This window comes from Lissotriton vulgaris, chromosome 12 (genome assembly GCF_964263255.1).
Source record: "Lissotriton vulgaris chromosome 12, aLisVul1.2, whole genome shotgun sequence".
Lineage (NCBI taxonomy): Eukaryota > Metazoa > Chordata > Amphibia > Caudata > Salamandridae > Lissotriton > Lissotriton vulgaris.
Genome location: NC_141700.1, coordinates 519,767,834 through 519,791,986, shown reverse-complemented (window position 1 = coordinate 519,791,986; position 24,153 = coordinate 519,767,834). Strand labels below are relative to the sequence as shown.

Below are 24,153 nucleotides of genomic sequence, written 5' to 3'. Positions count from 1 at the left end.
GCCTACACTAAGTCCCCGTGAGAGAAAGCAATAGTCCAAACGCGCCCATGTTCGTGCATGTGCAGTGAAGTGTGCACCCTCCCTGCTTCCAGGGTGCAAAAACCTCCAACTATCCACCAACCCAGCTTCTTCCAATATGCCTTGTAAGGTGTCTCTCGCTTGTACATTATATTGAGCACTCCCATCAGATCTATCCGCACCAGGTTTCAAGGCTACATTAAAGTCCCCACCCCATATGATATGTGTGGCCTCTATGGCAAGGACATGTCCCCAGAGAGTAGTGAAAAAAACAGGAGTGTCAACATTGGGTGCGTAACAGTTCACTATCACAACAGTATCTGAACCAAGCCTACCCCACAAAATCACATAGCGCCCTGCAGAATTCAAGTGCACCCCCAACTCCTGAAAATGAAGCGTCTTTTTAATCAACACAGCAGTCCCTCTAGCATATGAGGAATATGACGAAAATTTCCTAACAGTGGCCCGGTGACTGGCAAATTTGGGGTTTTAATTTAGTTTAGTTTAAAGGAGTTTGTAAAGCGCCTGGTGACGCCTCCCGGCGTGTCCCCGCGCTGTGGAGAGAGCATTTTATAGGGAGAGAGAGGGTCCCATCACAAAGTAAAGAGGCAAGTTTTCAACTTCTTTCTAAAAGCGGCCTCATTGGTCTCTAGCCTAGTGTCCATGGGCAGGAGGTTCCAGTGCCTGGCCGCTAAAGTGCGGAATGATCTGCCTCCCATTCTAACTTTTTTGGGACGGGCGGTTCTGAGCAGACCTATTCCTTTAGATCTCAGGGATCTATTAGGTTCGTACAAGGATGCCAGATCCGACATGTAGGTCGGTGCTCTGTGATGGATTATCCTGTGGCACCATAGCAGAGCTTTAAAGACAATCCTCTGACTAATAGGTAGCCAATGAAGAGATGCCAGAGAGGGTCACGATGGGGCTCTACGGGGGAGCCTTAACACTAGGCTTGCTGCAGAATTTTGTAGAACCTGTAGTTTCTTGATATTTTTCGCCGATGTACCCAGGAGCAGTACTTTCCCGTAATCAATACGGGAAGTTATTAGTGCCTGCGTCATGGTACGTCTGGAGTTGAGAGGCAGCAGGTCAAGGGTGCGATTGAGCGTTTTCATCACTCCAAAGCATTTGCCTACAGTCTTCTTTATGTGGCTATCAAAAGACAACTTGTTGTCAACCCAGACGCCTAGATTCTTCGCTTCCCGGTTAGGAGGGGGCAAAGGACCCAAGCAGCTGGGCCACCATTCTTTTGTCCATTTGGCCTCATTGCCTCCAATTATAAGGACCTCCGTTTTAGTTCCGTTTAGTTTTAGACAGTGCTCTGTCATCCAAGTGGCAAGTTTACTCATGCAAGCATTGAAGTTATCAGCCTCCATGGAAGGGGCTTGAGTCAGAGATATAAGAAGTTGCGTATCGTCGGCGTAAGAGACAAGCTCTACGCCGAACGATTGTACCACCTCTGCCAGGGGGGCCATGTATAGATTAAACATGGTGGGACTCAGGGCCGAGCCCTGAGGTACCCCCTGTTCAAGCAACACGCTGTCTGAGAGGAAGGTCCCTCTTTGGACCTGAAAGCTCCTGTTGATCAGAAAGGCTTTCAGCCATCCCAGTGCCTTATTAGTAACTCCGGCTCTGTTTAGACACTGTAGCAAGATGGAATGTGCTACAGTGTCAAACGCGGCACTGAGATCTAGCATGATGAGGGCCATGGTCTTGCCCTCATCTGCTCCTTCTCGTAAGGTTTCAGTGGCCCTCAGGAGAGCTGTCTCAGTGGAGAAATTAGATCTGAAACCCGACTGGGAATTATGAAAAACATTATGGGCTTCTAGGTGTTCCATAAGTTGAATGTTGGCAATTTTCTCGGCAAGCTTTGCAAGGTAAGGTAGCAAGGATATTGGGCGAAGGTTTTCCATTATGTCTTGACTCCGCCCCCGGGTCCACCCGGGGGCGGAGATGCGTTTATTGCAATAAAGCTATCTGCACCTGATGCCTATCCAAGTACGCCAACACATTTCTACACTTCCTTGCATCGTTAAGCCCCCGCACATTCCAAGACAGGATCGACACTTTATCAAGCGTAGTGTCAGCCATCATGTACATTGTAACCCAGCACTGACAAAACATCCATGCACATACCTCGCCGTTGAAGTAAAGCGTAAACCAGCCAGTACAAAACCCGCAACCACATCCGCATCCAATCTACAACACAAGCACACCGCACAGTAACCCCCTCCCCAACTTGACAACATACAACCACAACACCCCATTCACACACTGCCTCAAAATGTAAGCCCAGTATCAGGAGCAGTCCGACCAATGTAGGCCGAATAAGACAAAAGCGCACAACATGCCACCCAGTAAACTCCCAGCAAAGCCTTACTAGCCAATAGATGCAGGACTGAGAGCAGGGCACAGAGCCTCCAATTGGTATAAGCAAACCAGAGAGGCCCGGAACGGCCCAGCCCCGACGAAAGCCAGGACCCAAAGAAGCAGGCATGAATACAGTAATGTGAAAGAAAAAAAAAAAAAACAGTCCGAAGGGACCATCGCAATACTATACAAGAGCACCCACCCACCACCCACTGAAGCAATCCCAACCTGCCAGCAAACTCTACCCACCCCCCACCCTGTACAAAACCCACACATCCCAACATTCGCATCAAAAGTAACAAGTGCAATGGGGTATACCCTTCAGGGTGTAACCTAGAAGTGCACATGGCCACCCCCCACACCTCGCCCTTGACCCTCAGTCCTCACAGTAAAAGCAGCACAGGTAGTGGGGGGGGGTGCCTGGAGTACATTACCACCTCAGTTCAGTGTCCGTCCATTGACCTCCAGTAGCACACGATATGTCCAATCTTCAGACCCCTTAAGTGGAGCCACCAACAAAGGGAAAGGAAGAGGATAAAAAATAGAGGGGGGACATAAAAAAAGGCGGGATCTCGCAAGTACAAATGCAGGAGCCAAGGAGATAAAGTACAGTTTCATTCATCCTCGTTGGCAGAATGGAAATCCTCCTGTCTGTCCTCTCCATTGCGACGCCCCGCTGCACATTCTCTCTTAAGGCGTTTCACAAAATCCTCCGCCTGCTGTGGATTAGTAAAGAAATGTTGTTTCGCTTGATGTGTTACTCTTAATTTAGCAGGGTACAACAGCGCATAGTCCACTTGCAGTTCTCAAAGCTTCTTCTTGACGTCGATGAATTTACGCCTCTGTTCCTGGACCACAGGGGGAAGTCCGGGTAGATGGAAAAGTTAACCCCGTCACAGGATAGCGTGCGGGTGGCACGAGCCGCCCGTAGAGCTGCGTCACGATCTCGATAGTTCAGGAGACGGGCAATAATGGGCCGCTGTGGCGCACCAGTGTTAGGCCGCGGACCCAGTGAACGATGCGCCCTCCCTACTATGAATTGTTTGGAGAAGGCCTCCGGGCCGATCACTGCAATCAAAATCTTCTCCACATAGGTCTCCATTTTCCCCACATTGGTCGTCTCCGGTACCCCCACTACGCGTATATTATTGCGGCGGCTTCTAGCCTCCAACATCTCGTTCTTTGCAGCTATGAGCCGGAGCACATTGTCCATTCTCGCAAGTTGCGTCGCGTGGGTAGCCGTAGTGTCATCATGGTCGGAGATACGCTGCTCGGCCGCTGTGATACGCTCCTCATGAACGTCCATTCTCTGTACCACGGCATCCATTCTCGACGACATTTTGTCCACCTTGTCCACGATAGTGGCAAACCCCTGTCTCATTTCTTGCATCATTTGTTGAAAATCAGGAGCGACAGGTTGAGAGTCAGAATCGGACACAGCGAGGGCGCTGGATCCACCCGCGTCTTGCGCATTCCGCAGGCCTCTCTTGGCCGCCAATGAATCAAACGACAGCTTTGGTTGTTTATTGTCCGGTTTACCCATGACTGGACGCCAGCAGCCGTACAAAGCAGGGAGATAGCAGTTGTGAGATCAAGCGCCAAAAAACAGCGAGTAGTAGCTGGAGCAAACAGGGGCAAGGGCGTTAGAACACCCCTCGCCAGTCGCCTCGCATGATGGCCGCCAACCCTTCCAGTCGCCGGGGCCCAGCCCCGCAGCGCGTCTCTCCCGACGGCATCCGCCACAATATTCCTCAGTGACCGCTCAATGTGTGGCGGCGGAAACCCCCGCCAATCGTGTCCTCACCCCTCAGGATCTGTCCAGTGGCCAGCGCCACACCAGGGATCTCCGATAAAAAGTTCACGTAGGGGCCCACATGCCACGTGGTGCGCCGCGGGCTGGCGTAGATCACCAGCCCGGCTAGCGGAGCCAACACCTCTGGGCCGATGCACGGTCGAAACTTCCTCCAGTCGTAACTCCGGGCAGAAGCGTCGTAGACGGCCATAACTTGTACCACAGGTGCACCGGTGTCGGGTCAGCAGAATTCCACGGTCACGACGAACACAGATAGTGGCAAGTCAGGATAAATGTCGGATATTGTCTCCAGGCTGCAGGAGCCTCACATCAGTCCGACCATACTGCTAGTGCGCCCTCTAGCGCCCCGTCTTTATTGATACTTATCTGGTGTTGCTGTTAGATTTCTAGCTAGAACTTTGAACGACCGACGTCAACTGTGCGCCAGAAACAAAAAACAATTACACAGTTCGCAAATGGTTGTTCGCTTTTAAACAGCGTGGTCACCAGTGCTGTTAGTTGTTACCACCTCCTCCTTTTTTCTTTTTCTCTGCGGATACCTGATTTGGTACATGATGGCAGAGCCTCATGGGCTACCGTTGCTAACATTGCAGATAACTGAGTTTCTGTGGTGAGTGGAGCTTCACTCATGAAAGCTGACGCTAGGTTGCTATGAGTTGGTCAGCTGTGGTGCTGTCTACATCAGATCAGCCAGGATGATGTGATGGAGTATGGCGGTCCTTTGTGTAAGTGGTTGTGGCTGCACTTCCATGTTGGAGTCCACGTGTTGAAGAACAGAGGGAACCTGCCGAGGAGATATTAAGGGTGGCCTAGAATAGGTCCAAAATTTATGTATCACTCTGAGCCCAAAGGGATATTTCAAAGACGCATAGTAGGAAGAATTGTATCAAAATATATTTTTATTGTACATTATGAAAATTCATTCTTTTTTTCTCATTTTCTTAGACAATTTAATGTTATAAATACACAGTAAAACACATTTCTTAAGTGGAATAACATAAATACTAGACAGGGCCCATACTCACGTGGTTACTCTCACCAACACTCACACAAACATTCATAAACAATCATACTACACTTCACACAATTGCCACCGATGTATAAGATGAACAAGAGACAGGGTGGTATACAGTCACAAAAAAGGTTTTTTGTAGGTTCCAGAAATGGAACAAGCGCCTACGTGTTGCGCTGTGTGGAGCGTGCTGTGCAAAAAGCAGGGCTCTCATGTGGAAAGAAGCAAAAAGGGTGATTGGCCCACTTGGGCATACATTTATTGTTTTAGCTATTGTTTCTTAGCCTGCTTTGTATAGGTAGAAAAATTATTTCTACCTGTTGGAGCGGTTACCCTGAGTCCTGTGTGGTTTGTGCATGAAATTAGCACCATTACATTGCTTGATTTTGGTCATGGGAAAGTGTCACTCATAGTTGTTGAAATGTCACTCATAATTACACTGAAATTAAGAAAATGTCACACATAGGAAACTGAAACCTTGGCAGCTATGCACGAGGTGTAGATAGATTCATTGAGTAGGTTCTGAAGAATTGCTATGGATCAAACTGACAAATAGGCATGAAATATGTTGACCTGGAGAGATGAGCATAGCTTAAACTGAACCTTTGTGCCAGATAGGCTGCCACTCTGTTTGTTTTAATGAGGTGGATAGACAGCCAGAATAAAAGTCTTATTCGGACTATCCTACTTCTTTTAAATCACCCTTCCACTATATCTACACATTATAGGCGAGGAACGAAAGATCTCCGCTAAACAGCCCCTTCACAGGTGCCTGTTGGGTATTGCAGCGCCGACCCAACGAGGAGCTGGTCCATATGATGAAGCATGACACCTAGCTTCCTGGGTGTGTGAGGACCCTTGTACAGAAAGAAGGATTCCCCACTCCCTTTCTCGCACCAGACACTACCAAGTTTGTTGCTACGAAAGCCTGTGGCTTGGTCTAATGACTCGATCTTCTCCTAGGCACTACAACAAGAGGAACTGCATACCTTTAGATAGTATAATTTTGGACTAGCCATGTCCAGAGGGTAAAAAGAAAACACATAGTTACATTTAAAATCATAAATCTTCAACTTATATGGAGAGGTGATAGACATCTCTCCGAAAAAAATCTTACTGCCAACATTCTAGTGAATAAAATAGATAATTCCTATATTCAGCCCTGGAATGGCTGCATAACACAGGTATGAGCTCTGACTATCTAAAAAGCTTGCGCCCCAAAAAACACAAAGATTGTACTGTACTACTGCCTACGCTTACCGGAAGCTCTTCATGCGGTAACTGCAGTGTCACTCTCACCAATCTTCAGCCCTACCCCGATCTCAAACCCTGTAATCCAATACGAAAACAGCAAGCAAAACCAGATATTCGTGATTTCTCCTTCTACAGTGTCAATTGCAGATCTCTACCGCAGCACAAACTGGATATTTTCAATCTTCTCCTAGATAATAAGCATGGGCGAATTTTGCGGATCTCGCGTTCGCGAATTTTGCGGATTTGCGAACTCGCAATCCGCAAAATCCGCGAATTCCCGCGAATTTGCGGATTTTTTTTTTTTGTGTTCGCCCGTGTTTCTGCCAGTTCGCGAGGGTTTTTACAATTTCGCAATTTGCGAACTTACCTGTCGGGTCGCAAGTTTTGCGAACTTCACCACTGCCACTCTCTGACTACTCATGCCACCCTCTGGCCCACCCATGCCACCCTCTGTTTCATCACCACACCCTCTGGTTGTCCAGTGTACATTATTTTCGGCAAAGCAAAGCACACCTTCCCTGCCTCAAGTGACCTGAATTAATTTGGGGCTGATTAATGTGTCACAGAATATTTTTTTAGCTGGCACCTGCTTCCTTAGTGCGCCCTGATTAGTGATCTTTTGCACTTGCTAAGTGCTTTCATTGTTGCAAAATTAGTTACAACACCTGCCCTGCCTCAACTGACAATAATGAATTAGGGGCTGATTAATGGATTTTAACTTCCAGCCTGGCTCCTGCTTGTCTCCCTTAGCTGTAATTCAGGACCTTTTTGGCATATGTGTAACTATTCTGAGGTTCAGAGCAGGGTCACATAATAGTTGCAACTGGCAACTGAACTCTGGAGGGGCCCCTCAGGAAGCACTACAGGAAATGGCTACTAATGATGAGCCTGAACTTTTGAACCTGGCAAGTAGTTTCAGTTTTGCTAAGATCGTATTTCTGCAATTTAGCACTTATTCGCGGGGCGCGAAGTTGTACTGGGAAGCTGCGAACTCACGCGAACAGTGCGAGCAGTGCGAGCAAGATCCGCTGCTCGCGGATTTGCGGATTTTGCGGGAGATTCGCGAATCTCGCGGATTGCGGATTTCCCGAAAATCCGCAAAATCCGCGAGCGAAACGGATTTTCCGCCCATACCTACTAGATAACAAACCCAGTGCCCTCTTCCTAACAGAAACATGGCTGCACGAAAGTTCAGGCCCTGACATAGCAACCGCTCTCCCCCCCCAACTATGCTATAGTCAGGAGAGACCGAGAGGGTCAAACTGGCGGAGGAATCGCTATTATATTCAATAGAGAAATTACATGTACATTAGAACCCGTCCACATCCCTGATTGTGAAGCAGCTTTTTTCAAAATGACTTTTAACCCCAACTTTACGGCCTCCAGCATCTTAATATACAGGCCTCCTGGGAATGCCAATTCATGGGCTGCAAACCTGGCGAACTCCATCACACCCTTTCATCTTGCCTCTAAAAATGTCTCTCTTCTAGGAGACTTAAATCTGCATTTCGATGACCCCTCTAGTATGGCTTGCACTAATTTATTAGACAATCTAGCAGCATTGAATATATCTCTACTCAACTCTGGGCCTACTCACAGGCAGGGCACCTGTTAGATCCCATTTTTTCTAACATTTCTGAACTGAAGTGGCTAAACACGATCCCAATCTGCTGGTCAGACCACCATCTTATTCACTTCGGCCTAAAACTACCTACACCCCCTAAAGCTAGAAACGCCTGGCCTGTATCCGCCATAAGAAACTGGAAACAGCAATACTGGAAACAGCTCGATATTGGAAAACTCAACCTAACTCTAGCCAAAAATCCCCCAGTCCCAGGCTCCGACATAGAAAGTATTGCTTTGGCCACACATTCATGGTTAGAAAGTGCAGTCAAAAGCTGCCTCCCCTTATCTCGAGTAAAAAATAACACCCACCGCCCCCCAGCCCCTTGGTTTACTGTACCCCTGAAGATAGAAAAGTCGAAATGCAAAGCCCTCGAAAGAAAGTGGCGCAAAGACTATGCCCACGACAAAAAAGTAATATACCACAAAGCCAGAAACGAATACCACTCAGCTTGCATCAAAACCCGAGCCCTTTATGTGGCGAATACCATTAATACGGTGCCTAACAAGGCGAAAACGCTTTTCAATACAGTAAAAGATCTCGCAGGGGCAAAAACGACTGTATCGGCCCATCCTTTGAACAAAAAACAATGCCAAGACCTTGCTTCCTTTTTTAACGAGAAAATTGAAAAAATCATCTCAGGTATCAAGAGCAACCTTCCTACTCATAACCCTGAAGAGGCAATCCCCCCTAGGTCGAGTGACATTAACACCCTTGAACACTGGCCTTCCATCACCTTGGAATCACTCAATTCCATCCTCAGAACTGTCAAATCAGGCTCCCCCCGTGATCCGATACCCGCCTCTGTTCTCAAGCAAATGGATGTCCCCTCCCTGACTATTATCGCCGAAACCTTAAACTCTTCTCTTCAGCTTTCCGCAGTTCCCTCACTCTGGAAACACGCTATGGTCAGCCCACTTCTGAAAAAACCTACAGCCAATCCCGAACTCCTCGCAAATTACAGACCCATATCTCTTCTCCCCATTTTCTCTAAACTGCTTGAAAGACACATTCACTCTCCCCTCACTCTCTTTACCGAAGATAACTCCCTCCTTCACCCATCACAGTCCGTTTTCAGAGCGGGGTTTTCTACCGAAACAGCCCTACTAGGAGTAACTCTTCTGTTATATTTGAGTGCAGCTTTCAACACCATCTCCCATACCAAACTTCTGGCCACCCTTGAGAGAAACGGCATCCGTGGTGACGCACTCAAATGGATTGAATCTTTTTTGTCACATAGAACATTTCAACTCACATCCTCAATTGCCTGCTCAGAGTCAGTTAACGCCCCTCACGGAGTACCACAGGGCTCCATCCTGAGCCCATTGTTTTTTAATCTCTACCTTAGACCCCTGGCTGATTTAGCTGACAAATCAGGACTCACTCTTATGACATACGCTGATGATTCTCAAATCATCTTCTCCCTGTCAGAGTCAAACCCAATGGTCCCATCCTGTCTCAAACAGGGACTCCAAAATATCTTCAGCTGGATGTCTACTAACCAGCTAAAGTTAAACGGAGATAAGACCGAGGTCCTTCTCTTGGGAAAAAACAAAGACCTATGGAACGCAACTCACTGGCCCTCCGAGCTTGGTACCATCCCCACCCCGGCTACACACGTAAGAAATCTGGTGGTTACCGTTGATAACACCCTTTCAATGAAGCAACAGGCAAACAAAGTGGTCGGCCACTGTTTCACCATCATGAAATGGTTGAAAAAGATCCTATGGATGCTGCCCCTCACCACTCAAAAGACCGTAGTCAATGCACTCATTACATCCCGTCTTGACTACGGCAATATCCTTTACCTGGGCTCAAACCAAGCCGTCATCAAACGTCTACAACTGGTCCAAAACTCAGCTGCAAGACTACTTTGCAACATTCCTAAAACATCCAGTGTGTCAAATCATCTGAACGACCTACATTGGCTCAGGGTAGAAAACTGCATCAGGTTCAAAGCCCTGAGCTATATGTTTAGGATCAAATCTGGCACTGCACCTAAGTATCTACAATCCCTTGCAACCCCCTACTTTCCGGAAAGAGAACTGCGCTCCCATTTTTTACGGCCCCGAGGTTCAAACTCGCGAGAATGGGAGGGAGATCCTTCTCTGTACTAGGGCCCACTCTTTGGAACAAACTCCCTCTCCATATTCGCAAAGAAGACAACTATGCCAGTTTCAGAAAGAACCTGAAGACCTGGCTTTTCCAGAAATAAACACCCTGTCCTTTTGTCACTTTCTTTTCAATTTTCCGGTTTGTCATCGGCGCCGGGAAACCCTTGTTGGGTAGCTGTGCGCCATACAAATGTAAAAAATAAATAAATAAATAAAAAATGAATATGAAAAGAGTTTAGATTCAGAAGTCAATAGGGCCTCAAAACACCCTGCCTCTGCTTGGTACCATACGTGAGCCTGCCAATGGGTTTGCTTTAGTGGTAACTGAGAACTGAGTGGCTGCGACAGTAGGAGCACCCTACATATTTTTTTTGATGATACAGGTTTTTGCTAGTTACCAGCATGACAGACACTGGAAATGTATCTGTTAAAGGCGCAAGACTTTGCTACCCCAGAATGTCAGCTTAAGGGGTGGCAGATGCTTCTCTAACGTGGTGCAAACTCATCTGAAAGACCTGAACAAGAGGGCCTTTGGAAATGAATAAATCAAGAGTTTATCATGACTTTGTGGGAGCTCATGGCTAAATAAATTAGCTTGAATGTCTTTTCTTCCTCTGATACATTCTAGATCCTGATAGTGATGGGCAGTACCACTGCCATGTAGTACTGCAACAAGTGTGTGTGCGTGATGTAAGTGGGAATAGGCTTTCTGATGTTGTGCAGAAAAGCAATGATGTCATGGACTTCAGTACATCCAGGGGTATCCATGTTTATTTGGCAAGGGTAATCAAATGCTCTCAGAAGCTCTAAGGTAACTCTACACAAATAGAGTCTACATTCAGATGTAGCTCCAAAACATTGGATAGTACACGGTTACCCACAAGAATTTCTTCAGAACATACAATGTGAGTTCTGCTCTCTGATATTTCGATGGGTATGCTCCAACATGTGAGATGCTGGTTCTGTGGAACTTTATTATTGTTTGTGGGTTCTTCTCTATTCATAAGGTATTTCACTGATTTGAGAGGTGATGCCGCTATAGGAGGCTAACAGAAAAAATGTTTTGACTTTACATTGTGCTGTTTATCCCCTGCTTTTCCATTTGTGTTCAGTGTAAGCGCTCATGTTGTTTTATATTTCTGAAACATATTGAATTTTTTTAACTTCTTTTGGGGACAACATTGTTTGACTTTCCGGGCATAACATTATAAGTAATGCTTCATTTTATTGTAAATGTTCTTACAGATGTGTAGACTATAAATATTCTAGCATACTTCTAGGGTATTTACAGTTCCATGAAGCACAGTGGATCATACTTGTGAAGAACAGACTTGAATGCATTGGATTAATATTTACACTAATGGTATTTACAAGATATAACTACTAAAAGAATCAATTTGTTTGATTAATCAAAATAATACTTCCTTGTAAATAATGTTAGACTTGTCAGCCTTAGGGTTGTCTTCCCCCAAACTTTTTGCTTGTTTGCCTACAATTTTGCTGAATTCTTTTTGTTGACCATAGGACTCTGTGCACTTTACAACTTCTAACCAGTGCTGTAGTGTTTGTGTTCACTTACCTAAACATAGTTTTATCGACTTATCCAACATTTTGATTCAATTAATTTACCTATAAGTCTACTTGTGCCCAGGACCTGTAAATGTACTGCTACTAGTGAGCCTTCAACACTAATTGTGCTTCCACTTAAGTAGCCCTTTAAAGATGTCTCAGACCTGCCACTGCAGAGCCTATTCGTGCAGTTTACACTGCCATGTTGACTTAGTACACCTAATAAGCTGTAATTCCTGATTGAGAGAGATAAGATCTGTCATGTTTAATGTCTCTGGAATGGTAATGATAAATCCTCTTTACTGTTAAAGCCAAATTTATCATTCTATTTAAAAATTTAATTTTTAGAAAGATGGTCTTTTTCTGCTCTTAGCCCTTTGTGCCTGCATCATGTCTCCAATACTCATTTGGGGTGGGTGACAGCTGGACTTTGTACATTTCCTTTAGACAACCACACACAAAGGGAACTTAAGTGTAGCTTGATGGGTCTTCATGGGAGGGAGGAGCTGGGCTCAGCCTCACACTTACATCTGAATAGGCTGTGTCCTGTCCTCACACAAAGGACTGCTTAACCCCCTATCAGATATTGCTCAGGAGGCTGAAGGAGATTGGACTAAGAGACTCTGCTCTCCAGTGGATAACTAGCTTTCTATCTGCTCGCTCCCGGGCCGTCAATCTTGGCCCATATCATTCGGCATCCATGGAATTGTCCAAGGGAGTGCCTCAGGGCTCATGCCTGAGCCCCACATTGTTTAACATCTATGTTACTCCCTTGGCCAATCTCCTGACGACATATGGTTCACCCCCATCTCCTCTGCGACAACACACAACTGCTTTTTCCGTTCGATAAATGTACTCGATCAGTACAGTTGGCCTTCTCCTCTGGCATGAGAGCTATTTCGCACTGGATGCCGAGCAATCTCCTCCAGTGTAATGTTGGGAAGACAGAGATTCTGCTCTTTGGGGATGCTCCCCTTTTATGGACTCCGGAATGGAGGCCGGCCGATATAGGTGCTCCCCCTGCCCCTAAATCCTTTGTCAAGAATGTAGGCATCCTTCTGGATCAAGCCCTTACTCTGAAGGAGAATGCTGCTCAGACAGCTTGCTCCTGCTTCCATACACTGTGTTTACTCTGCCAAGACTTTCCCCTGTTCCCTGACTCTAAGCCGCCTAGACTACTGCAATGGACTGTTGGTCTCTGCTAGTGAGGTTTCTCTCAGCAGTCTGCAAGTAGTCCAGAACACGGTGGCGCAACTGGTCCTCAATGCCCCTTCCAGGACTGCCTCCCGCCCTTTTCTCAGTCAGCTTCACTGGCTTCCAATATGCCAACGGGTAAAGTTCAAAGTCTGCTGTATCCATAAAGCATTACTTAATCTCGGTCCCACCTATCTTTCAGAGAAATTCACTTCTTACTTGCCTTCCTGGTCTCTTCGCTCAGGATCTAAGTCTCTTCTTGTGGTTCCCAGAGTTAGGAAGGCCAGATTAGGAGGGAAGGCCCTCTCCCATTTTGGTTCCCGCTATTGAAATGAGCTCCCTCTGCACCTGAGACAATGCCCCGATAACCTACATTTCAGAAAGCAGCTTAAGACCACCCTTTGATTTTGCTGTAGTAGCCCCACGTCCATGTTGCCCGTTCGAAGCGCAGAGATACTCCTTCGGGGGGCGATTCAGGCACTATGTAAATAAATAAATAAAATAAATAGAGTACAGACAGCTTGCTGAAAATTGCAGGGGGCCATTCACAAAGTCTTTAAAATGTGCTCCGAGTTTACCAAGAGAATGGTTGAAGTTGAGAATAGGATTGTAACTTTGGAAAGCGAGGCTTCATCACACAGAGAAATGACAGTATCCTTGGAAAATCAAATGATGGTTACCCAATGGAAATTGGAAGATTTCGAAAATAGAATGAGGCGTAATAACTTGATGATTTTAGGTATCCCAAAGGGGTCTGAAATTTTTTGTCGACCTTTTAAAGGTGCTTTCCCCGAGATGGGGAGTTGGGATTGGCCTCAGGGGATCCAACGTGCAATTCTCCATCACAGGACCTGGGTGGCCCAATTGATTGTGAGAGTTGGTGGGGGCGGGGAGTGGAGAATGGTTTGGGGGGAGTTAGAGGGTGGGGGAGGGGAAAGCAAGAAGCTGCATTTATTGTATTCATTGTCATAGCATCCTCAGCTTTGTTAGGACTTAGAACATTGATATTATAAAGAGTATTGATCTAATGTGTTGTAGTGGAGGAGTACGGTTATCTAATTAAAAACATAATGGTGGAAGATAAAATCAGGATTTGCTTGGTGAATATTTGTGGCCTCAATGATCAGAGCAAATGAGGTAAAGTAGCCAAGAGTCTACAATTTATTGAGGTTGATTTGTTTTGCCTCCAAGAGACTCATATACCTTGGAATAAGCAAGGCTGGCCGAAGGATCTGGGGTATACTACGTTAGCATGTACCTGCCAGGGAACAACATAAAGAGGGGTGGCAATCCTAGCAAAAATGGGATAGGTTCCTGTAAACGATTCAGAAAATATCCATTTAGGCGACGGGCCATCACCCAATGTGGGATGGAGGTTGGTGATGCATCCTTTATTATCTGCTCCGTGCATGGTTCTAATCTAGATGGGCCTGAGGTACTGGACTTTCTAAACATAGAGCATGCACTGTGGCCTCACCCCCTAATCCTCTGCGGAAATCAGAAAATCTATATAGATATTCAAGATGACCTTAATGGAGAACAAGTGTTTTATGGGAAAAAATGTAGGGTCTATAATGCATAGCAAGATCTGGTGAGGAAACATGGGCTGGCAGATCCATGGGCTACAGATAAAGCATTTGACCCAGGCTTTACATTTTATTCAGCTCTCCATAATAAATTAGTATGACTCGATTATTTATTTGTCTCAACTACATTGGTGAGAAATGTTGAGATTGAGAGTTTTCCGAGTGCTGTGTCAGATCATAACCCCCTGGTGATAGAATTCCCTATGTTAGAGATCATCAGAGATCAAATCTCCTGGACCTTTGAGAGAAAGCTCCTATTTATTCAAGCATATAGAGGTCATTTGGTCAAGTGGATCTCAGACTTTTTTGAGATTATCAGCTGGTCTGTAGCAGACATTTTACTTTGGGACACTTTTAAAGCCGGGGTTCGAGGGGAAACCTTGAGCTTCCCTCTCCACCCCCAAAAGACAAAGCAGGTTGAGATTCCCGAATGGTAGGAGCAATTAAGAGTAGTAGAAACTGAACTCATTCTTAAGGTGGCTAAGGGACAGGATATCAAGGGGAGCCAACAATAAATATCAATCCTGAAATCCATAAGTAATCAGTATTTAGGGGCTGAAGTGGCAATGAAATTCATGCAAAACAAGTCGGATTCTTATGAGTGGGGTGAGAATACAGTGCGGCTATTAGCAAAATGTCTTCGGCAAAAAGAGGTAACCAACCTAATCTTTAAGATTAGAGATCAGTCACGGCATCATGGGGCTGCTCAGCTTTTTTAAGGAGTTCTATAAACAACTCTATGCTGAGGAAACATTGGGGAACATTTTTTGAAAGATTTAGACATGACAATGGTTACACATGAACAAAATGTCAGGTTGGGAGCCCCAATAAGCAGGGAAGAGATAGAAGGGGCTATACAGTCGTTAGCTATGGGCAAGGCCTCTGGACCTGATAGCATTCCACTGGAATTTTATAGAACATTCTTTCAGGTATTACAACAGGACATGCTGCAAACGTTTTTGCAGGCTCAAAGTGGGTATGTGTCTTTTTCGTGGAAAAAGAACCCCATAGTGGTGTTATAGTATCAATGCGCTAGCATGTATTTATCCCCGGCCGAGACATGACAGATCATGTCCACTGGGTTATAGCCCTTTTGGATTGAGCACAAGCTACAAAATCATCATTAGGGGTAGTCCTATCAGACGAGGTGTAAGTGTTCGATCGAGTCTGATGGCAATTTTGTGGGCAGTCTTGCAATGGAAAGGATTCTGTAAGGAGTTTGTCGGAGCAATTAGAGCATTGTATTATTCAGTGCCATCATCCGCATAGCAGGGCAGTACTCAGCTTCATTTGATATCAGAAGGGGCACTAGCCAGGATGCCCCTGCTATCCAATTTTATTTGCCCTATACTTCAATCCCTTTTTAGGCACATTAAAGAAAAATAGTATTATTGAACCGGTGATAGTAAATATGGCTGATGCCTTTGCTGATCAGTTCGGGGCTTAGTCAGGATATAAATTAAATGCAGAGAAAACTCAGATTCTGTGTACAGAAAATGTGCAAAGTGTAGAGCCACAGGGAGTCGCTGAGGTGGTTTATCTCAGGGGTAAAATTACAGCTGTCATTGATAAAATCGTCGATTTGAATATGGTCCGAACATAGATAATGTCGTAAGGGAGCTGGAAAGATTGGATCATCTTCATTTTGCATAGTTTGGTAGGGATAATGTGCTTAAAATGTCGCTCTTACCTAAAGTTCTGTATGTTTTTAGAACTGTCCTTCTAGAAATCAGCTCATCCTGGATGTCGAGCCCTGAAAGGATCTGTTATAGTTTTTTTTGGGGGGTTATCGCAAACCCATAAGGGCATCTAAATGGATGGTTCTCCCAAGACAGCGAGGTGGATGGGCAATCCCTAGTTTCCTCCTCTACTACTGGGCTTGCATGCTGCAACATATGGATATCCTGATTTCTGTGAACCTAGTAAAGATTATTGTTGCAGAGAAACAGACTATTTATGAGCTAGTCTTGGGGAGTGATATCAAGGGCTGCCTGGTTAAGCTGCTAGAACCAAATCTTTATAAAAAGACAATATTCAGTATCTTAAATGCAGCATATAGAGTATGGAGGCAGGTGAAGTGCAAATTAAGATTTCCAGTCACCCTCCTGTCAATATTCCAAGACCAAGTAACGCTGAGATGGGGGAAGAGGGGGATTAAATCCTTGGGTGACGTACATAGAGAAGGGCAGCTGCTATCCTTCTCAGAACTGCAAGAGCTATTTGGGTTAGCGAGTTCAGGCTTTTTAAAGAATTTACAACTACGGTGCTTTCTTACTAGAAATATGAAAGACAAAGGATCAACTCTAAAAATACCATTGTTGGAGCATTGAAGAACAAGGCTCGTATCAGCAAAAATAAATGAGATATTGTCTCAAGGATCCCCTAGACATTGAGATGCAGAATGCGAAATGGGAAGCCAGGTTTGGAATAGAGGGAATGTTTGTTTGAGGAATCACTGGAATTGGCAAGCAAGGTGTTATTAACAGCAAGCCTTAGGAGTCAACTCTTCATGTCTATCTTTGACATTTATTATTCACTTACAAAGGTAGCTAAATGGGGTACTAGTGATCTAGCGGGTTACCAGCAACAGGTACTCTAATACCATATACTCACCTGGGCCCATAAACACCCATTCACACTAGCTGGTAATAATCCGCTGGGGTCAATTGATTTTATGAATGTCTTACCGTACCAAGGTTAGTTACTTTCTGGCTCCTAACTAATCTTTCACTGATCAAAAATGTATTTCCTCTGGTCGATGGACCAAATTAGTTGAACTAGTTGATGGTGAAATTACATAGATCAATTTACCTGTAAATGTTAAATGATCACAGAGTCGGGAAGTGTTTTAAATCTTTAAGAGATTAATTTCATGTAAATAACTTGCAAAGTACAGAACAGTCTCAGTCTATTCATGGAAGGATGATTCAATAAATCAATTAGCAAATAAATTCAATTTTACTACGCATTGTTGATGCATGAAAGGAGGGGATAAAGAGAAAAGGACTTAGGCACATAAAGGACATATATTTATATTTACCAAGTATGGTGTGAAAACCAACCCCCTGGCTAAGGGGCTGTGAATGGTCCCCAAGGAAAGATCTGGTGACCAAAGGCTCCAGGACGGGCCAGATTACCTCTATATCACCCACGCTTGCGTAGCACCCCTCTCTGACACTCTCTTCCTCCTCGAGATTCTTCTGCGATCTTCTTCTAAATTAATTAGCTTAAGATATATGGTTTTGCAATTCGATTCTCCTTCAGCATCTCTTGTCACTCCAACAGCATCTTAGTCTCTGCAGCATTCAGCATCGACTTCTCTCTAACTAAGAACTACCTCAATTATACCCTACAATATTCACGTACCTCTGTAATGGCCTGAAAATTCTGCCAATAATCAGGACTTGCAAGCTTATCCCCTCTTGGGACCCAAAAGGATACAACACTTCACAATACTTACCCAAGAAAGGAACATCTACACTAAAGATAGCCTTTGCCTAGAGGCTTCGCAAAACCACAAATCACAAAGTATCACAGTGTACTACAACGCCATTACAGCAAACAAACCTACTGGTCACAGGTGCTGTATGGGAGGCTATTTCCCACTCCTCTCCAAATATAGAATACTCACCCAGATAGGACTACAAATATCAAACGCACACCTCTCCTAGCAAGGCTGTGGGTGGAAGAATTAGAATTTTGCTCCTTGGAGGGAGCCGGCCAACCTCTCGAAACGGCAATTATCCTTTGGAAGAGAACTTACCCATCCTTCCATAAGCACTTGTTCAAAAAGGAGCCTGTTCTCCCTCCACAAGGAATACAGACAAATAATCATATACTCTGGGGTTTCTTTTATCACACAATGCCAAGCCTGGACTCTGCGCTTCATGGAGGGCGAAACATGCCTTGGAGAGCAAAGCATGCAGCACTTCCTGATCTAGGCGGCTTGTTTCATCCCTGCATCCGCTCGACGTAGAAGGATAAAAGGTTTCTAATTAAAATATGGCAGAATACAGTCATATGGAACATTTGGATATGCAAAGACCAAATTTAGGTATCTATTCTGGGATGAATTCTCTTAACGGTGACGTAAACAACATTATGGACACACATACACAGAAAAAGTATACATATAGTTCAAGTCCCGCAAGGAACATGACCGAAGACTTTTCTGATTCCTACTTCACGCTGTCTCAGTTTGGCAGAGAAAGCCCTCGTTCTTTATCAGTGGCTTCTGATGTTCGAAACCCATTGTCCTCTGCCAAGACACAAGGGAGCACACCATTTTCTTACAATGGTCATCATGAAATAGAAAGAACCAGTTCTACAAAATCTACCCCTTCTTGTCTGAGCTCTCCCCAGGACCACACGTACAGTCCACGAAGAATGCATATTGGTGCCTATCCCCACAGTGACATAGAAATCTCATACCAACTCCTGGAAATGCCTCCATATATGAAACACAACGACAGAAGTAAATCCTACAATAATGCCTACTCCGGGATAGCAGAAGGAAGGAAAAGCACGGGTTCCCTTCTTCCCATGTGGAACAGAAGATCAGGAAGTGAAACTGTTATTTCTTCTGGTAGCGATCAGGAGCCACTAGCGTCCCCTTGATTCCAAAGCAAGTCAGGCGGATGAATGGGCCAGACCACCACACACTTCAGCCAACTAAAATACAAAATGGCTGCCAATTAAGCCACTTTGGGCCCCAGTGCCAGGAAGTATGTGGGGAGCTCACTTAGCCACATGGGTGCGTACAGCAGATCCCTCACTAGGTTGTACAAATCTGGGGAAAACCAGGGGGTGCCTTTTAGTTTACCACTACAACCTTCTTTAACAAGACTAGGAGAAAAACTCTTGGTAACAAAAATCTACCTCAGAATGGACAATAAACTGATAATTACCTTAATTTGTCTTCAACCACCTCTGTGGTTTCTCCTTTCCGAAATTCTACTCCAGACGGTACTTATTATACCAGCTCAACGCTAAGTGTTCCGCCCAGCCCCCGGGTAGCGAGAAAAATGCACCTCACGTCTTCCTCGTCCTGTGGAAGTGACGAGTTTGAAAGGCTCGGGCTCCAAGTTTCTAACCCCACTCACCTCTTTCCTGCGGTTGACATGGACAGCATTTTTTCTTTGGGGAGAAATGCTGCAAATTCGAAGGAGTTCGACAAAGCAGGTCTGGAGAGACCCAAGCTGACTGGGAATGTGCTGTCTACTTCTTTGCAGGAAAGAAAGAACAGCATTGGGTCTGGTTTGGAAGGCGAGGACCTCCTGGACTACCACAGAAAGCAGAGAGAGGAGAGGCTGAGGGAACAAGAGCTCGAACGTCTGGACTGTGCCTGACCTCAAGATGTCGTCTGGATTTCATTTGGACCATGGTCTCTCACTCTCTCCCCTGCGCTATTCTGACAACCCCTGAGTTCACCTGATCACTATCTTGACAGCGGAGTCCGAGCATTATGTCCGACGCCGGGTGGAGCTTCTCTGTTCAGCTATTGAGGAGATCGGCCTTGGTTCATCCCCTTGACCTCCACCTACCCAGCCGGACTTTGGGCACATTTTCTCCCTGTCTCACCCACTCCCCCTTATCGTTCTTCTGTTATTCTGCTTTTTCCTTATCTATCTATCTATCTATCTATCTATCTATCTATCTATCTATCTATCTATCTATCTATCTATCTATCTATCTATCTATCTATCTATCTATCTATCTGTCTGTCTGTCTGTCTGTCTGTCTGTCTGTCTGTCTGTCTGTCTGTCTATCTATCTATCTATCTATCTATCTATCTATCTATCTATCTTATCTATCTTATCTATCTTATCTATCTATCTTATCTATCTTATCTATCTATCTATCTATCTATCTATCTATCTATCTATCTATCTATCTATCTATCTATCTATCTGTCTGTCTGTCTGTCTGTCTGTCTGTCTGTCTGTCTGTCTGTCTGTCTGTCTGTCTATCTATCTATCTATCTATCTATCTATCTATCTATCTATCTATCTATCTATCTATCTATCTATCTATCTATCTATCTATCTTATCTATCTTATCTATCTTATCTATCTATCTATCTATCTTATCTATCTTATCTATCTTATCTATCTATCTATCTATCTATCTATCTATCTATCTATCTATCTATCTATCTATCTATCTATCTATCTATCTATCTATCTATCTATCTTATCTATCTATTTGACCAATGCCTATCCTGTCAGCGGAGTCAGAGCACTATGCCCGATGCACAGTGGAGCTGCTCTGTTCAGCTATTGAGGGGATTGGCCTTGGTTTACCCCCTTGACCATCACCTGCCCAGCCGGACTTTGGGCAGTTTCCTCCCCGTCTCACCCATTCCCCCTCATTGTTTTCTCTAACCCTGCTTTTTCCTTGTTCTCCTATCTTTCTATCTATCTATCTGACTGATGCCCGATGAAGCTACCGTGAGAACTACAGGCAGGGGCGGTGGGTGACATTTCAAAGTGGTGGGGCGCAAAGTGATGTGCATACAGCACCATAGCGAGCGAGCGCAGCGAGCGAGCCCGAACCCCAAAAGAGGGGTTTGGGGGGATTACCCCCCCCCCCAAGAAAATTTTGAAAAAAAGAAGAAAAATCATGCATTTTCAAGCAAATTTGAGAAAGCAGGAAGATTAATAAAGCAATTGTGAAAGTGCAGTTATTACATTAATAGATGGCATAACATAGGTAGCAGCTTATTCAGTATAACCACAGAGCTTCATACATTCCGTCCTATTACGCTCAGGTGCTGAATTCAGACTATAAAGAAAATTTTGAAAAAAAGAAGAAAAATCATGCATTTTCAAGCAAATTTGAGAAAGCAGGAAGATTAATAAAGCAATTGTGAAAGTGCAGTTATTACATTAATAGATGGCATAACATAGGTAGCAGGCTTATTCAGTATAACCACACAGAGCTTCATACATTCCGTCCTATTACGCTCAGGTGCTGAATTCAGACTATAAGACTTTCATGAAAATCTCAGCTCTAAGAGTAGAAGAAGTTTTTTAAACCTTTATTAGTTGCGTTCAACAGAGAGTCATGACAGTAACAGCATCGACAATCCAATAAAGCAATGAACATGGTACATTCAGTGGAGAAGCATCAACTTTACAAGGGCTAGTACAATGCAAACACACCCCTCAATGTCCTGCAGTGGGAGGTCAATCAACAGGGAACCCCCCCCCCCCTACCCAGTCAGGGGCGGAAGGAGTGGGGAGACCACCTTACCCTTGCATACAGCAAGCAATTAGGAGAGGTATCACAGAACCCTCCGACCCACGATTGTCTCAGTCCCTACCAGTCAGCCAGCTGCGTCACCATGTGCAGTAGTGTGTCATATGTGCGTCAAGAGAGCGCGGCCCCGCTCAGCACCTCAGCGAATGTGCAGTGTAAGGGCAATCGGAATGCAGTACAGCTTAAAGCGGTGCATAGCGCTCAACAACCCAGATGCCATCTTTAACGACGTGCAATCGCAGGATCTAGTGTATACGTCTGCCCCCACCGGCCCATAGTGTCAAAGTATCGGGAGGGTTAGAAAGACCTGTCCCATAAGCAGTATCACATGACCCACAAGTTTCCCAGACTTCCCAACACCACTCCTTCAATAATCTCACCATCCCACCCCAATCAAGGCGGGCCAAGGTCCCATCCATCGTGTGAGATGTAGTATGGCGAGTGTGGTGTAAAGCACCTATACGCTCACAGGCCCGGTACCGGCTCGTAATCTCCAGAGGAGCCGCTGTGAGTCGTCTGAGACATCCAGTACACCTGTAAGGGGGACCAAAAGTCACTGGGTTTACAGCGGGCGGGTAACAGTTCCGCATAAACGCCATGCTGGTCCTGGCAATACGTGAGGTCGTCCAGCCATTCCTTAAATTTTGGTGCCCTACCCCTCCCCCATCTGCAAGCAATCCTTCTCTTAGCGAGTAGCAACGCGATATCAACAAATCTACGGTCTGACCTGGGTACATTTCTGGTATATCCCAGCAGCATCACCACCGGTTCCATAGGAAGAGGGCCAGCAATCATTACTTGGAGCGCAGCATGTACCTGCTCCCAGTATGCCTGTATTGCTCCACACTCCCAGGCCAAATGGAGGAAACCCACGCCTTCCACACGGCATCTTGCGCATCTATCGTCCTCTGAGAGGCGAAAATCGCAGCTTCCTGACTGGAGTATAGTAGTATCTCTGTACAAACTTGTAGTGAATGATTTTCAATCGACAGCTGGAGGAGACTTTAGCCGTGACCGAGCAGCAATACCTCCACTGCTCATCAGTGAGTGCAGTAGTTAGTTCAGAGCCCCAGTCAGCTCGCGCTTTAGACAGAACCGTTGGGCGCTGCTCACGAACGGCAGCATACAGTTTTGACACCAAGTGCCTGCCATCCGATACGAGCAAGATATGCAATGGCAGTACTGTCCCCGGTTCCTCCGGGAAGCTAGGGAGTATGTCCCGCATACCCTGACGGAGTCTAATATAATAAAACACCTCCATTGGCGTCGGGGGAGTAGTCCGGAATATCTGATCTTTGGTACGGAACATCCCATCCTGAAACAAGTCACCCCATGTATTAAGGTGCACGCGGTTGCACATGGATCGAAATCCATTTTCCAATAAAAGTGATAGCTTCGGGTGGTACGCAAGGGGCATTGCCGGGCTCCCAGCAGTTTAGTCACTCTCCGCCAAGAGTCAATAGTACAGGTAACAGTGGTAGCAGGCGTCTCGACATCCCCAACCAGTCCCATCAGCATGCCCTTGAGCGGGAGTGGATGCACGATCCAATCCTCAGCAGCAACCTGTGGCATAAAGGGAGCGGGGCTAACCCAGTGATAAGCGTGCTGAGCCTGAGCACTGAGGTAGTACACTTCTAAATCGGGTACATCAAATCCGCCCCTATCATATGGCTGCGTCAAGACAGTCCAACTAAGGCGCGGTTGCTTACCGCCCCAGAAAAGGCGAAGCAACTCAGATCGAAGTCTCTTGAAAAAGTAGGCACCCGGGTAGTAGGGTATGTTTTGAAATAGGTATAGGAAACGTGGGAGGATGACCATTTTAATTAGGGAGGCTCTGCCTGCCATCGAAAGTGGGAGGGCCAACCAGCGGGTCACGTTGTCAGTCAATCGTGAGATAGCCACCCCATAATTCAGCCGGATTGTGTCGTCCTTATTGAGTGACACTTCAATGCCCAAGTATCTCAAGTCAGAACTGTACCATTCTAAGGGGTAATCTAGCGGGAAATGGGTAACTGAGGCCGTGAGGGGGAAGAATTGCGACTTTTTCCAATTGATGTGCACTCCGGATATGCCGCCAAACACTATAAATTCTCTCAGAGGCGGGTTGAGGTGTTCTTGTGGGTGCCGCACATACAATGTGGCATCGTCCGCATAGAGGGAAATACCAATCTGCCTTTGATTACAGTTAAAGGCACTGGCCTTATGCAATTGCCGGATCCTGCAAGCCAGCGGTTCAATTGCCAGGGCAAAGAGCAGGGGCGACAGGGGGCACCCCTGCCTAGTCCCCCTCGTGATCGGCATCTGTGCCGAGAGCACACCATTGACGACGACCCTAGCGA

General features: G+C 45.6%; 1 protein-coding gene and 1 pseudogene across 1 annotated transcript in view; both read left to right on the top strand.

The window, feature by feature from the left end:
• Positions 1-24,153, top strand: part of HYDIN (HYDIN axonemal central pair apparatus protein) — a 2,950,008-nt gene that overhangs the window by 1,881,254 nt on the left and 1,044,601 nt on the right. The window lies entirely within an intron of this gene.
• Positions 18,494-19,902, top strand: LOC147677656 (pleckstrin homology-like domain family B member 2 pseudogene; annotated as a pseudogene).